The sequence below is a fragment of the Betta splendens genome, chromosome 11 (genome assembly GCF_900634795.4).
Source record: "Betta splendens chromosome 11, fBetSpl5.4, whole genome shotgun sequence".
NCBI classification, from domain to species: domain Eukaryota; kingdom Metazoa; phylum Chordata; class Actinopteri; order Anabantiformes; family Osphronemidae; genus Betta; species Betta splendens.
In genome coordinates, this window is record NC_040891.2 from 3,392,462 (window position 1) to 3,406,966 (window position 14,505).

The 14,505-nt window shown below is 36.4% G+C and overlaps 1 protein-coding gene across 3 annotated transcripts in view; it reads left to right on the forward strand.

Annotated features, from left to right (window-relative positions):
• Window positions 1-14,505, forward strand: part of thrb (thyroid hormone receptor beta) — an 84,227-nt gene that overhangs the window by 27,158 nt on the left and 42,564 nt on the right. For all 3 annotated transcript variants that reach the window (XM_055512804.1, XM_029167935.3, XM_029167936.3), the window contains exon 2: window positions 2,229-2,295. The gene's annotated coding sequence lies outside the window, so the exon portion shown is untranslated. The remainder of the gene's footprint in view (window positions 1-2,228; window positions 2,296-14,505) is intronic.

Here is a 14,505-nt window from a genome sequence, read left to right on the forward strand (position 1 = left end):
AATAGAGCTGTTGACAAATTTTCATCAGATTTAAATGTTTTTTTATTTGCATGCAGTAAAACTGCTGACTTTCCAATGGTACTTACCGATGTGGGGCTAGTTAGCATTCCTACCAATTGAGTACATTATACAGGACAGCTCAAGTCTCACCTTCACCTTTTAATGACTGGCTTCTTACATGTCTTCAGATGTGTTCTGTAACTAAGGCATCTTCCTCCACCCATAAAGCTCCTCCCATTATGTGCACCTCATTTTAACTGGCATAATGGACTCCATTGCACTGGATAACTTTGTGTGTTTACGTGAGTGGACAGATGAGGGGAGACCATACAGTAGTTTAGAGTATGTCCAGCATTTAGACCTTTCGTGAGCTGAGGTGTAACAAAGGCAGACGAGGTGCCTGCAGCCAAACAACAGAAACGTGCAAAGAGCACTGCTGTCAACAAAGTGACAGAGATGCCTCCCTGCAGAAAACTGAGAGGTGATCGTCCCTGAAGCTACTGTAGCTGCTACAAAGGCAAGGTGAATAGAATGTTTGAGTGAGCTCTAAATGCCTTATCTGAACTTGAGTTCAGCTTGAGTATAGCTTATATTATATATATGAGTATATATATTCCACTTTATGAATTTTGGTTTTGTTTAAATTCAGTTCTGCAAGTTTCAGACTGCCTACTAATTTTATAGGGTTGATACTTCAGTAACTCGAGGCCAGGCACAAAATAATAATTACACTGGAAATACTGTACTGTATGAAGTGGGGACGCCTGAGTTCATCATCTCACGCCTGAGAATCATCCGGCAGAAATATTTGTATTCATTGAACTTCGCACAGACCACTTGATATGTCCTTAGACGAAAACACTGGTTGACATCCACCCCCTGCTTAGCCACTACAGTAGAGTCTCTCAGCTCTGGTCTCGTCTGCTTTTCTAGATCATCTCCAGCCCTCGACTCAGGTCTATACATTTGACCTCACTTCACTGAAGTATACAGTGAACCATTCATAGTTTTACCTCCCTGCACTGGAGCAGATGAAGATGACTAACAACTAACAACACAAGTGGATGCTGAAAATGTGCGTCACATTGTCAAATATAACTCATCGCCATGGAAACTGAGAGTATCAGTGGGTGTGTTTTTTTCATGACTCCCTGTTAGACAAACATACACTTTCTTTTTCTTTAGCACTCTCCCTGTGTCTGTCTGCACTTGAACATGAATATTACATTGTCACTGTCTTAAGCACAATCTTATTGTGCTTAAATGTATTTATGTACCAAAAATAGTTATGCTGCAAATAAAAAGTTGAGTCTTGACCACTGGTACGCATTAAACAATGGGAAGCTATAATTTCCAGGCTATATATAGTTTAAATGTGTTTCTTTCTGGATCGTACTGGATTTTAATTGGCTTGTATGAGTAAGTAGAAACAAATGTTTCCAAACCCGATTCATTCAGTTCACTAAAAATATTAAACCTTGGATCTGTATCATGTTATTTAATAAAAGTGTTACTGTACAATCGGGGTATAGCTGTGGGACTCCTTTTCAGCTGTGATGAGCAGTGTCACAGCCCTCGAGTGAGCAGCAGCTGTGCACAATCCCATGCACGCGCACTCGTGTTTGTGGCGACAGGCGTGTTAAAGATCGCCCCCCCCGAGCACAGGGAGGGAGACTTCCCCCATTAGAGCGCCCATTAAGTCCTATTACGAGTGATTAGCGTCTGTTGGAGAGAGTTGACCGGTCCGACTACCCAATTAATGACGTAAACAAACGCTTTCTATTCTCTTCTCCATCAACTCACCACCTGCTGCTTTTTATTCTTTTTCCCTTGAAGCTGTTCAATTAATAATTTTTTAATTCAATTGTGTTTCTCTACTTCAGGACCTGAAATGCATGAAAAGATCTACTGTCTCCTTGGGGGGCAGCAGTAGTTTACACTGGGATTTCTCCAAACCTTAGTGCAAGCGTACATGCAGTTGTGGCCATAACCACACTTAGCAATCACTAGAGGTTTAGCTGTGCTTTGTTAACGGTAATGTTTCATAATGGTCCTCTTAGCCCAGGGGTCACACTTAGTATGAAGGTTATTCAAACTCTTATTCCCTTTAACTTTCTGAATATTTAGCTTTGATGCTGTGTCATCATGCTGTAGTTGTTCCTGTGGATAGGCTGTGATTTGTATGCCGGTGGCTTTCCCTTCATGCGTGTGTGTGTATGTTTTTGTAGGTGTTTGTCTCGGGGAGCTCAGCAGCTCCTCAACGCTGCCCGGAGTCAGACTTCACCACTTCCTCTGGTAAGACTTTCATGTTTCTCAGCTCCACACAGTCAGAATCCTGTGCACTGCAGAATGTCAACACACGCTCTATTCTGTTGGCATCTCCTCTGCAGCCAAGCTTTACACACACAGATGTCTGCTCTAGCCCCTTAGACTCATAATGGAAATGTAATAATGCTCATATCTTTGGTTAAATTCCAGACTAAATCACTAGGTCCCAGACTGGTTATCTGTCTGTTTATTGTTAGTGCCAAACTGGCACACAAGTTTGTCATATATTTCCCTGTATTCCTAGAACCATGTTATGTTGGAGTCGCATTTTTGTCCATGTGCTGATTTTAAATCAAATTTTTTATTCTGTACCTTTAACCACTGCCTAAAATGTGGAACCTCAAACATAAACTGAAACAGTTACACGGCTCATTACTGTATAGTTCCTGCAACATAGATTGGCACTGCACTGATTGTGCCAAGGCATCAAATATGAATTAGTCACTGTGAGGCATCTTGAATTATAGGAGTCAATCAATCTAATTTGATGTGCAGCTATCTGCATTAAACTGAACAACCATTAGCGATGTTGTTTAAAGCAATTGTAACGTTTTATTTACTACATGGTCTGACTTAATTCTTAGTGACAGCCAGATTTTTGGGAAGTTTGATTTTTATGGAACTGTTTCCAAAGACATTGGGATTTGTGTGTAATAGGTTAACTAAACACAGTACTCAGAATCTTATGCAACAGATCAAATCTAGCTGATATTAAAGCTGATACTAGAAAAAGTAAGTTCTCGAGAAATTACGTGGGAGAGCTGATCTGCTGCCGCAACGATGACAAACGCTGATTAAGCTGCTGACGTCAAAAAGTTGACTACGTCCAAAAGTTGACTACGGCAAAACAATGAAAACGAGGAAACGATGACAAAGATTAAAACGATGACAAAAGATGGCGATTAAAAACATGATGATTAAAAAGATGACCAAGGTCATACTAAGACAAGATTAAAATATGACAATGACTCAAAAGTTGACCAAGGTAAAAAGATGTCAAAGATTAAAAAGTTGACCAGAGTGCATTGTTGACAATCATAAATAAGCTCACTATCTTTTTGATTTGAAGAAAGTATTTGTAAATAATTACCTAACTGTGTAATAGTTTAATAACTATTAAAAATTTACCAGTCAGAAACAAAAATCTTGCCATTTAAGATAATAAATTACATTGGTGCTTTTATTTTGAAAGGATTTAGAGGTTGTGTGTGAGTGATTACTAAATTATAAAATAGTCATTAGTCATAATTTATCATTCAATAGCAACAATAGCCCTATTAAAGCAAAAGATTTAGATTTAGCCCTTTCAGAATAAAAGCACCCTAATAAGTTTGAGTGGCTATTTACTGAACTCTAAAGTAGTCTCATTAACGATTGGTTAGTATTCAGAACCACAAACTTTCTAATCAATCTTGCCATTAAAAGTAAAAAATTGTAATTGGTGCTTTTATTTTGAAAGGATTTAGAGGAAATGTGTGGGGGTAATAGCGTAACTGTCAACTAGTCTTTAAATAATCATAATTACCCATTCAAAGGCAAAAACAGTGCAGTTAAAGCTAATAATTGGCATTGGTGCTTTTATTTTGAAAGGATGTAGAGGAAGCATGTGTGGGTCATTACTAAACTGTTAATCTATATTTAAACAGTCATAATTACCCATCTAAAAACAGAAATATTGCTATTAAATCTAATTATTTGGCGAGGTGCTTTTATTTTGAAAGGATTTAGAGGAAGTGTGTGCTTAATTACTACACAATCCAATAGTGTAGTTGAGTAATCAGTAATAAGCATGGAACTGCTGTCTACACTGAGCATCAGCAGTTTTGACCTGTCAGTGAAATCTGCAGCTGCGCCGTCGCCATGGAGACGAAAGGCGGGAAAATCAGGCTCACTCTGCTCTGTAAAAGCAGAGTTTCACCCTGTATAAACAGGCTTGTTCCAGCTAAACCATAATAGTTATCACAAAAATTATTTCATTTTACGAGTCCCAAGGCTTCAATGAGCAAATGGTGTGAATTTTATGTTTAAGGACAAAAGCTTGTAGCCACAGTGGCAATTTCAAAATATGTCTCCTCTGTTTTTCTCCCCAGACGTCTGCGAAAAATTATCATTAGAGTCTATAGGAGAATTTCAGGATGTCTCTGCGCTTTGAGGTTGATAGCGACTAAAGTATAGGTCTGAGGGTATATCCAGACACATCATTAGAAAGAAGACAAGTATGACTACGATTTAGTGAAGTAATTACGTTGATAGAGTAAAAATTGTGGCTGTAGTGACAAGTTAAAGACAGAAGTTCTGTCTTAAAAAAGCGCACCTTCTCACTGTAGCTGTGACATCACGCACTCTAGCAGAGCCAATACACACTAATGGAAAAGCTGAAAATTTAACAAAAGCCACACGATATTTAAACGCTCACAAGTCGAAAAGTATAGAAGATACGAAGACGCTGATTTACACTGATAAAGTTGAAAGATGATAGACGCTTCTGAAGTTGAAATGACGTTTCTACGCCAAAGTATGACGATGATAGACCCTGATGAAAAGAGGAAAGTTGACACAAAGTTGAACGATGATTCCCATAGACGACCATTATAAAAAAAACGACGGAAAAAGTTGAATAACGTTAAAAGTTGAAAAGCTGAAAACGTGAAAAGTAATAGCCCCCATCTCCTCAAGACGACACACGTTTAGAAAGTTGAACGACGATTCTACGATGAAGCGTTGAGACGATGAAAGCGACCGAAAAACGGGTGAAATAATAAGAAGAACTAGAAAAAGTAATTTCTCGAGAAATTACGTGGGAGAGCTGATCTGCTGCCGCAACGATGACAAACGCTGATTAAGCTGCTGACGTCAAAAAGTTGACTACGGCAAAACGATGAAAACGATGAAAACGATGAAAACGAGAAAACGTTGACAAAGATTAAAACGATGACAAAAGATGGCGATTAAAAAGATGATGATTAAAAAGATGACCAAGGTCATACTATGACAATATTAAAGAGATGACAATTATTCAAAAGTTGACCAAGGTTAAAAGATGTCAAAGATTAAAAGGTTGACCAATGTGCATTGTTGACAATCATAAATAAGCTGACTATCTTTTTGATTTGAAGAAAGTATTTGTAAATAATTACCTAACTGTGTAATATTTTAATAACTAGTAGAAATTTACCAGTCAGAAACAAAAATCTTGCCATTTAAGGTAATAAATTACATTGGTGCTTTTATTTTGAAAGGATTTAGAGGTTGTGTGTGGGCGATTACTAAACTATAAAATAGTCATTAGATAGTCATAATTTATCATTCAATAGCAAGAATAGCCCTACTAAAGCAAAAGATTTAGATTTAGCCCTTTCAGAATAAAAGCACCCTAATAAGTTTGAGTGGCTATTTACTGAACTCTAAAGTAGTCCCATTAACGATTGGTAAGTATTCAGAACCACAAATTTTTTTAATCAATCTTGCCAATAAAGGTAATAAATTGTAACTGGTGCTTTTATTTTGAAAGGATTTAGAGGAAATGTGTGGGGGTAATAGCGTAACTGTCAATTAGTCTTTAATTACCCATTCAAAGGCAAAAACAGTGCAGTTAAAGCTAATAATTGGCATTGGTGCTTTTATTTTGAAAGGATGTAGAGGAAGCACGTGTGGGTAATTACTAAACTGTTAATCTATCTTTAAATAGTCATAATTACCCATCTAAAAGCAGAAATGTTGGTATTAAAGCTAATTATTTGGCTTGGTGCTTTTATTTTGAAAGGATTTAGAGGAAGTGTGTGCTTAATTACTACACAATCCAATAGTGTAGTTGAGTAATCAGTAATAAGCATGTAACTGCTGTCTACACTGAGCATCAGGAGTTTGACCTGTCAGTGAAATCTGCAGCTGCGCCGTCGCCATGGAGACGAAAGGCGGGAAAATCAGGCTCACTCTGCTCTGTAAAAGCAGAGTTTCACCCTGTATAAACAGGCTTGTTCCAGCTAAACCATGATAGTTATCACAAAAATTATTTCATTTTACGAGTCCCAAGGCTTCAATGAGCAAATGGTGTGAATTTTATGTTTGAGGACAAACATTTGTAGCCACAGTCGCAATTTCAAAATATGTCTCCTCCTTTTTTTTCTCCAGACGTCTGCCAAAAATTATCATTAGAGTCTATGGGAGAATTTCAGGATCTCTCTGCGCTTTGAGGTCGATAGCGACTAAAGTATAAGTCTGAGGGTATAGCCAGACACATCATTAGAAAGAAGACAAGTATGACTACGATTTAGTGAAATAATTACGTTGATAGAGTAATAATTGTGGCTGTAGTGACGAGTTAGAGACAGAAGTTCTGTCTTAAAAAAGCGCACCTTCTCACTGTAGCTGTGACATCACGCACTCTAGCAGAGCCAACACACACTAATGGAAAAGCTGAAAATTTAACAAAAACCACACGATATTTAAACGCTCACAAGTCGAAAACTATAAAAGATACGAGGACGCTGATTTACACGGAGAACGTTGAAAGATGATAGACGCTTTTGACGTTGAAATGACGTTTCTACGCCAAAGTATGACGATGATAGACGCTGATGAAAAGAGGGAAGTTGACAGAAAGTTGAACGATGATTCCCATAGACGACCATTATAAAAAAACGACGGAAAACGTTGAATAACGTTAAAAGTTGAAAAGCTGAAAACGTGAAAAGTAATAGCCTGCATCGTCTAACGATGACGCACGTTTAGAACGTTGAACGATGATTTTGCGATGAAGCGTTGAGAAGTAGATAGCGACCGAAAAACGGGGCGAAATAATAAGAATAATAATAATAAAGAGCGAAGATCTCAATAGTGTGAGAGCTGTTCAGCTCTCCCACTAACTAGAAAAAGTAATTTCTCGAGAAATTACGTGGGAGAGCTGATCTGCTGCCGCAACGATGACAAACGCTGATTAAGCTGCTGACGTCAAAAAGTTGACTACGGCAAAACGATGAAAACGATGAAAACGAGAAAACGTTGACAAAGATTAAAACGATGACAAAAGATGGCGATTAAAAAAATGATGATTAAAAATATGACCAAGGTCATACTATGACAATATTAAAGAGATGACAATGATTCAAAAGTTGACCACGGTTAAAAGATGTCAAAGATTAAAAAGTTGACCAAGGGGCATTGTTGACAATCATAAATAAGCTGACTATCTTTTTGATTTGAAGAAAGTATTTGTAAATAATTACCTAACTGTGTAATATTTTAATAACTAGTAGAAATTTACCAGTCAGAAACAAAAATCTTGCCATTTAGGGTAATAAATTACATTGGTGCTTTTATTTTGAAAGGATTTAGAGGTTGTGTGTGGGCAATTACTAAATTATAAAATAGTCATTAGATAGTCATAATTTATCATTCAATAGCAAGAATAGCCCTATTAAAGCAAAAGATTTAGATTTAGCCCTTTCAGAATAAAAGCACCCTAATAAGTTTGAGTGGCTATTTACTGAACTCTAAAGTAGTCCCATTAACGATTGGTAAGTATTCAGAACCACAAATTTTTTTAATCAATCTTGCCATTAAAGGTAATAAATTGTAATTGGTGCTTTTATTTTGAAAGGATTTAGAGGAAATGTGTGGGGGTAATAGCGTAACTGTCAATTAGTCTTTAATTACCCATTCAAAGGCAAAAACAGTGCAGTTAAAGCTAATAATTGGCATTGGTGCTTTTATTTTGAAAGGATGTAGAGGAAGCACGTGTGGGTAATTACTAAACTGTTAATCTATCTTTAAATAGTCATAATTACCCATCTAAAAGTTGAAATAATGCTATTAAAGCTAATTATTTGGCTTGGTGCTTTTATTTTGAAAGGATTTAGAGGAAGTGTGTGCTTAATTAATACACAATCCAATAGTGTAGTTGAGTAATCAGTAATAAGCATGGAACTGCTGTCTACACTGAGCATCAGCAGTTTGACCTGTCAGTCAAATCTGCAGCTGCGCCGTCGCCATGGAGACGAAAGGCGGGAAAATCAGGCTCACTCTGCTCTGTAAAAGCAGAGTTTCACCCTGTATAAACAGGCTTGTTCCAGCTAAACCATGATAGTTATCACAAAAATTATTTCATTTTACGAGTCCCAAGGCTTCAATGAGCAAATGGTGTGAATTTTATGTTTAAGGACAAAAGCTTGTAGCCACAGTCGCAATTTCAAAATATGTCTCCTCTGTTTTTTTCCCCAGACGTCTGCCGAAAATTATCATTAGAGTCAATGGGAGAATTTCGGGATCTCTCTGCGCTTTGAGGTTGATAGCGACTAAAGTATAGGTCTGAGGGTATATCCAGACACATCATTAGAAAGAAGACAAGTATGACTACGATTTAGTGAAGTACTTATGTTGATAGAGTAAAAATTGTGGCTGTAGTGACGAGTTAGAGACAGAAGTTCTGTCTTAAAAAAGCGCACCTTCTCACTGTAGCTGTGACATCACGCACTCTAACAGAGCCAATACACACTAATGGAAAAGCTGAAAATTTAACAAAAACCACACGATATTTAAACGCTCACAAGTCGAAAACTATAAAAGATACGAGGATGCTGATTTACACGGAGAACGTTGAAAGATGATAGACGCTTTTGACGTTAAAATGACGTTTCTACGCCAAAGTATGACGATGATAGACGCTGATGAAAAGAGGGAAGTTGACAGAAAGTTGAACGATGATTCCCATAGACGACCATTATAAAAAAACGACGGAAAACGTTGAATAATGTTAAAAGTTGAAAAGCTGAAAACGATGAAAACGAGAAAACGATGACAAAGATTAAAACAATGACAAAAGATGGCGATTAAAAATATAATGATTAAAAAGATGACCAAGGTCATACTAAGACAAGATTAAAATATGACAATGACTCAAAAGTTGACCAAGGTAAAAAGATGTCAAAGATTAAAAAGTTGACGAGAGTGCATTGTTGACAATCATAAATAAGTTGACTATCTTTTTGATTTGAAGAAAGTATTTGTAAATAATTACCTAACTGTGTAATAAAGTATAGGTCTGAGGGTATATCCAGACACATCATTAGAAAGAAGACAAGTATGACTACGATTTAGTGAAGGAATTATGTTGATAGAGTAAAAATTGTGGCTGTATTGACGAGTTAGAGACAGAAGTTCTGTCTTAAAAAAGCGCACCTTCTCACTGTAGCTGTGACATCACGCACTCTAACTGACCCAATACACACTAATGGAAAAGCTGAAAATTTAACAAAAACCACACGATATTTAAACGCTCACAAGTCGAAAACTATAAAAGATACGAGGACACTGATTTACACGGAGAACGTTGAAAGATGATAGACGCTTTTGACGTTGAAATGACGTTTCTACGCCAAAGTATGACGATGATAGACGCTGATGAAAAGAGGGAAGTTGACAGAAAGTTGAACGATGATTCCCATAGACGACCATTATAAAAAAACGACGGAAAACGTTGAATAACGTTAAAAGTTGAAAAGCTGAAAACGTGAAAAGTAATAGCCTGCATCGTCTAACGATGAAGCACGTTTAGAACGTTGAACGATGATTCTGCGATGAAGCGTTGAGAAGTAGATAGCGACCGAAAAACGGGGCGAAATAATAAGAATAATAACTAGAAAAAGTAATTTCTCGAGAAATTACGTGGGAGAGCTGATCTGCTGCCGCAACGATGACAAACGCTGATTAAGCTGCTGACGTCAAAAAGTTGACTACGGCAAAACGATGAAAACGAGAAAACGATGACAAAGATTAAAATGATGACAAAAGATGGCGATTAAAAAGATGATGATTAAAAAGATGACCAAGGTCATACTATGACAATATTAAAGAGATGACAATGATTCAAAAGTTGACCACGGTTAAAAGATGTCAAAGATTAAAAGGTTGACCAATGTGCATTGTTGACAATCATAAATAAGCTGACTATCTTTTTGATTTGAAGAAAGTATTTGTAAATAATTACCTAACTGTGTAATATTTTAATAACTAGTAGAAATTTACCAGTCAAAAACAAAAATCTTGCCATTTAGGGTAATAAATTACATTGGTGCTTTTATTTTGAAAGGATTTAGAGGTTGTGTGTGGGCGATTACTAAACTATAAAATAGTCATTAGATAGTCATAATTTATCATTCAATAGCAAGAATAGCCCTATTAAAGCAAAAGATTTAGATTTAGCCCTTTCAGAATAAAAGCACCCTAATAAGTTTGAGTGGCTATTTACTGAACTCTAAAGTAGTCCCATTAACGATTGGTAAGTATTCAGAACCACAAATTTTTTAATCAATCTTGCCATTAAAGGTAATAAATTGTAATTGGTGCTTTTATTTTGAAAGGATTTAGAGGAAATGTGTGGGGGTAATAGCGTAACTGTCAATTAGTCTTTAATTACCCATTCAAAGGCAAAAACAGTGCAGTTAAAGCTAATAATTGGCATTGGTGCTTTTATTTTGAAAGGATGTAAAGGGAGCATGTGTGGGTAATTACTAAACTGTTAATCTATCTTTAAATAGTCATAATTACCCATCTAAAAGCAGAAATATTGCTATTAAAGCTAATTATTTGGCTTGGTGCTTTTATTTTGAAAGGATTTAGAGGAAGTGTGTGCTTAATTACTACACAATCCAATATTGTAGTTGAGTAATCAATAATAAGCATGGAACTGCTCTGTACACAGAGCATCAGCAGTTTGACCTGTCAGTGAAATCTGCAGCTGCGCCGTCGCCATGGAGACGAAAGGCGGGAAAATCAGGCTCACTCTGCTCTGTAAAAGCAGAGTTTCACCCTGTATAAACAGGCTTGTTCCAGCTAAACCATGATAGTTATCACAAAAATTATTTCATTTTACGAGTCCCAAGGCTTCAATGAGCAAATGGTGTGAATTTTATGTTTGAGGATAAAAGCTTGTAGCCACAGTGGCAATTTCAAAATATGTCTCCTCTGTTTTTCTCCCCAGACGTCTGCCGAAAATTATCATTAGAGTCAATGGGAGAATTTCGGGATCTCTCTGCGCTTTGAGGTTGATAGCGACTAAAGTATAGGTCTGAGGGTATATCCAGACACATCATTAGAAAGAAGACAAGTATGACTACGATTTAGTGAAGTAAATATGTTGATAGAGTAAAAATTGTGGCTGTAGTGACGAGTTAGAGACAGAAGTTCTGTCTTAAAAAAGCGCACCTTCTCACTGTAGCTGTGACATCACGCACTCTAACTGACCCAATACACACTAATGGAAAAGCTGAAAATTTAACAAAAACCACACAATATTTAAACGCTCACAAGTCGAAAACTATAAAAGATATGAGGACGCTGATTTACACAGAGAACGATGAAAGCTGTTCAGCTCTCCCACTAATAATAAAGAGTGAAGATATCAATAGTGTGAGAGCTGTTCAGCTCTCCCACTAACTAGAAAAAGTAATTTCTCGAGAAATTACGTGGGAGAGCTGATCTGCTGCCGCAACGATGACAAACGCTGATTAAGCTGCTGACGTCAAAAAGTTGACTACGGCAAAACGATGAAAACGATGAAAACGAGAAAACGTTGACAAAGATTAAAACGATGACAAAAGATGGCGATTAAAAAGATGATGATTAAAAAGATGACCAAGGTCATACTATGACAATATTAAAGAGATGACAATGATTCAAAAGTTGACCACGTTTAAAATATTAAAAAGTTGACCAAGGTGCATTGTTGACAATCATAAATAAGCTGACTATCTTTTTGATTTGAAGAAAGTATTTGTAAATAATTACCTAACTGTGTAATAGTTTAATAACTAGTAGAAATTTACCAGTCAGAAACAAAAATCTTGCCATTTAAGGTAATAAATTACATTGGTGCTTTTATTTTGAAAGGATTTAGAGGTTGTGTGTGGGCGATTACTAAACTATAAAATAGTCATTAGATAGTCATAGTTTATCATTCAATAGCAAGAATAGCCCTATTAAAGCAAAAGATTTAGATTTAGCCCTTTCAGAATAAAAGCACCCTAATAAGTTTGAGTGTCTATTTACTGAACTCTAAAGTAGTCCCATTCAGTATTCAGAACCACAAATTTTTTAATCAATCTTGCCATTAAAGGTAATAAATTGTAATTGGTGCTTTTATTTTGAAAGGATTTAGAGGAAATGTGTGGGGGTAATAGCATAACTGTCAATTAGTCTTTAATTACCCATTAATAATCATAATTACCCATTCAAAGGCAAAAACAGTGCAGTTAAAGCTAATAATTGGCATTGGTGCTTTTATTTTGAAAGGATGTAGAGGAAGCACGTGTGGGTAATTACTAAACTGTTAATCTATCTTTAAATAGTCATAATTACCCATCTAAAAGTTGAAATATTGCTATTAAAGCTAATTATTTGGCTTGGTGCTTTTATTTTGAAAGGATTTAGAGGAAGTGTGTGCTTAATTACTACACAATCCAATAGTGTAGTTGAGTAATCAGTAATAAGCATGGAACTGCTGTCTACACTGAGCATCAGCAGTTTGACCTGTCAGTGAAATCTGCAGCTGCGCCGTCGCCATGGAGACGAAAGGCGGGAAAATCAGGCTCACTCTGCTCTGTAAAAGCAGAGTTTCACCCTGTATAAACAGGCTTGTTCCAGCTAAACCATGATAGTTATCACAAAAATTATTTAATTTTACGAGTCCCAAGGCTTCAATGAGCAAATGGTGTGAATTTTATGTTTGAGGATAAAAGCTTGTAGCCACAGTGGCAATTTCAAAATATGTCTCCTCTGTTTTTCTCCCCAGACGTCTGCCGAAAATTATCATTAGAGTCTATGGGAGAATTTCGGGATCTCTCTGCGCTTTGAGGTTGATAGCGACTAAAGTATAGGTCTGAGGGTATTTCCAGACACATCATTAGAAAGAAGACAAGTATGACTACGATTTAGTGAAGTAATTATGTTGATAGAGTAAAAATTGTGGCTGTAGTGACGAGTTAGAGACAGAAGTTCTGTCTTAAAAAAGCGCACCTTCTCACTGTAGCTGTGACATCACGCACTCTAACTGACCCAATACACACTAATGGAAAAGCTGAAAATTTAACAAAAACCACACCATATTTAAACGCTCACAAGTCGAAAACTATAAAAGATACGAGGACGCTGATTTACACGGAGAACGCTGAAAGATGATAGACGCTTTTGACGTTGAAATGACGTTTCTACGCCAAAGTATGACGATGACAGAAGCTGACGAAAAGAGGCAAGTTGACAAAAAGTTGAACGATGATTCCTATAGACGACCATTATAAAAAAACGACGAAAAACGTTGAATAACGTTAAAAGTTGAAAAGCTGAAAACGTGAAAAGTAATAGCCCCCATCCCCTAAAGACGACACACGTTTAGAAAGTTGAACGGCGATTCTACGACGAAGCGTTGAGACGATGAAAGCGACCGAAAAACGGGGCGAAATAAGAAGAAAAACTAGAAAAAGTAATTTCTCGAGAAATTACGTGGGAGAGCTGATCTGCTGCCGCAACGATGACAAACGCTGATTAAGCTGCTGACGTCAAAAAGTTGACTACGGCAAAACGATGAAAACGATGAAAACGAGAAAACGTTGACAAAGATTAAAACGATGACAAAAGATGGCGATTAAAAAGATGATGATTAAAAAGATGACCAAGGTCATACTATGACAATATTAAAGAGATGACAATGATTCAAAAGTTGACCACGTTTAAAATATTAAAAAGTTGACCAAGGTGCATTGTTGACAATCATAAATAAGCTGACTATCTTTTTGATTTGAAGAAAGTATTTGTAAATAATTACCTAACTGTGTAATAGTTTAATAACTAGTAGAAATTTACCAGTCAGAAACAAAAATCTTGCCATTTAAGGTAATAAATTACATTGGTGCTTTTATTTTGAAAGGATTTAGAGGTTGTGTGTGGGCGATTACTAAACTATAAAATAGTCATTAGATAGTCATAGTTTATCATTCAATAGCAAGAATAGCCCTATTAAAGCAAAAGATTCAGATTTAGCCCTTTCAGAATAAAAGCACCCTAATAAGTTTGAGTGTCTATTTACTGAACTCTAAAGTAGTCCCATTAACGATTGGTAAGTATTCAGAACCACAAATTTTTTAATCAATCTTGCCATTAAAGGTAATAAATTGTAATTGGTGCTTT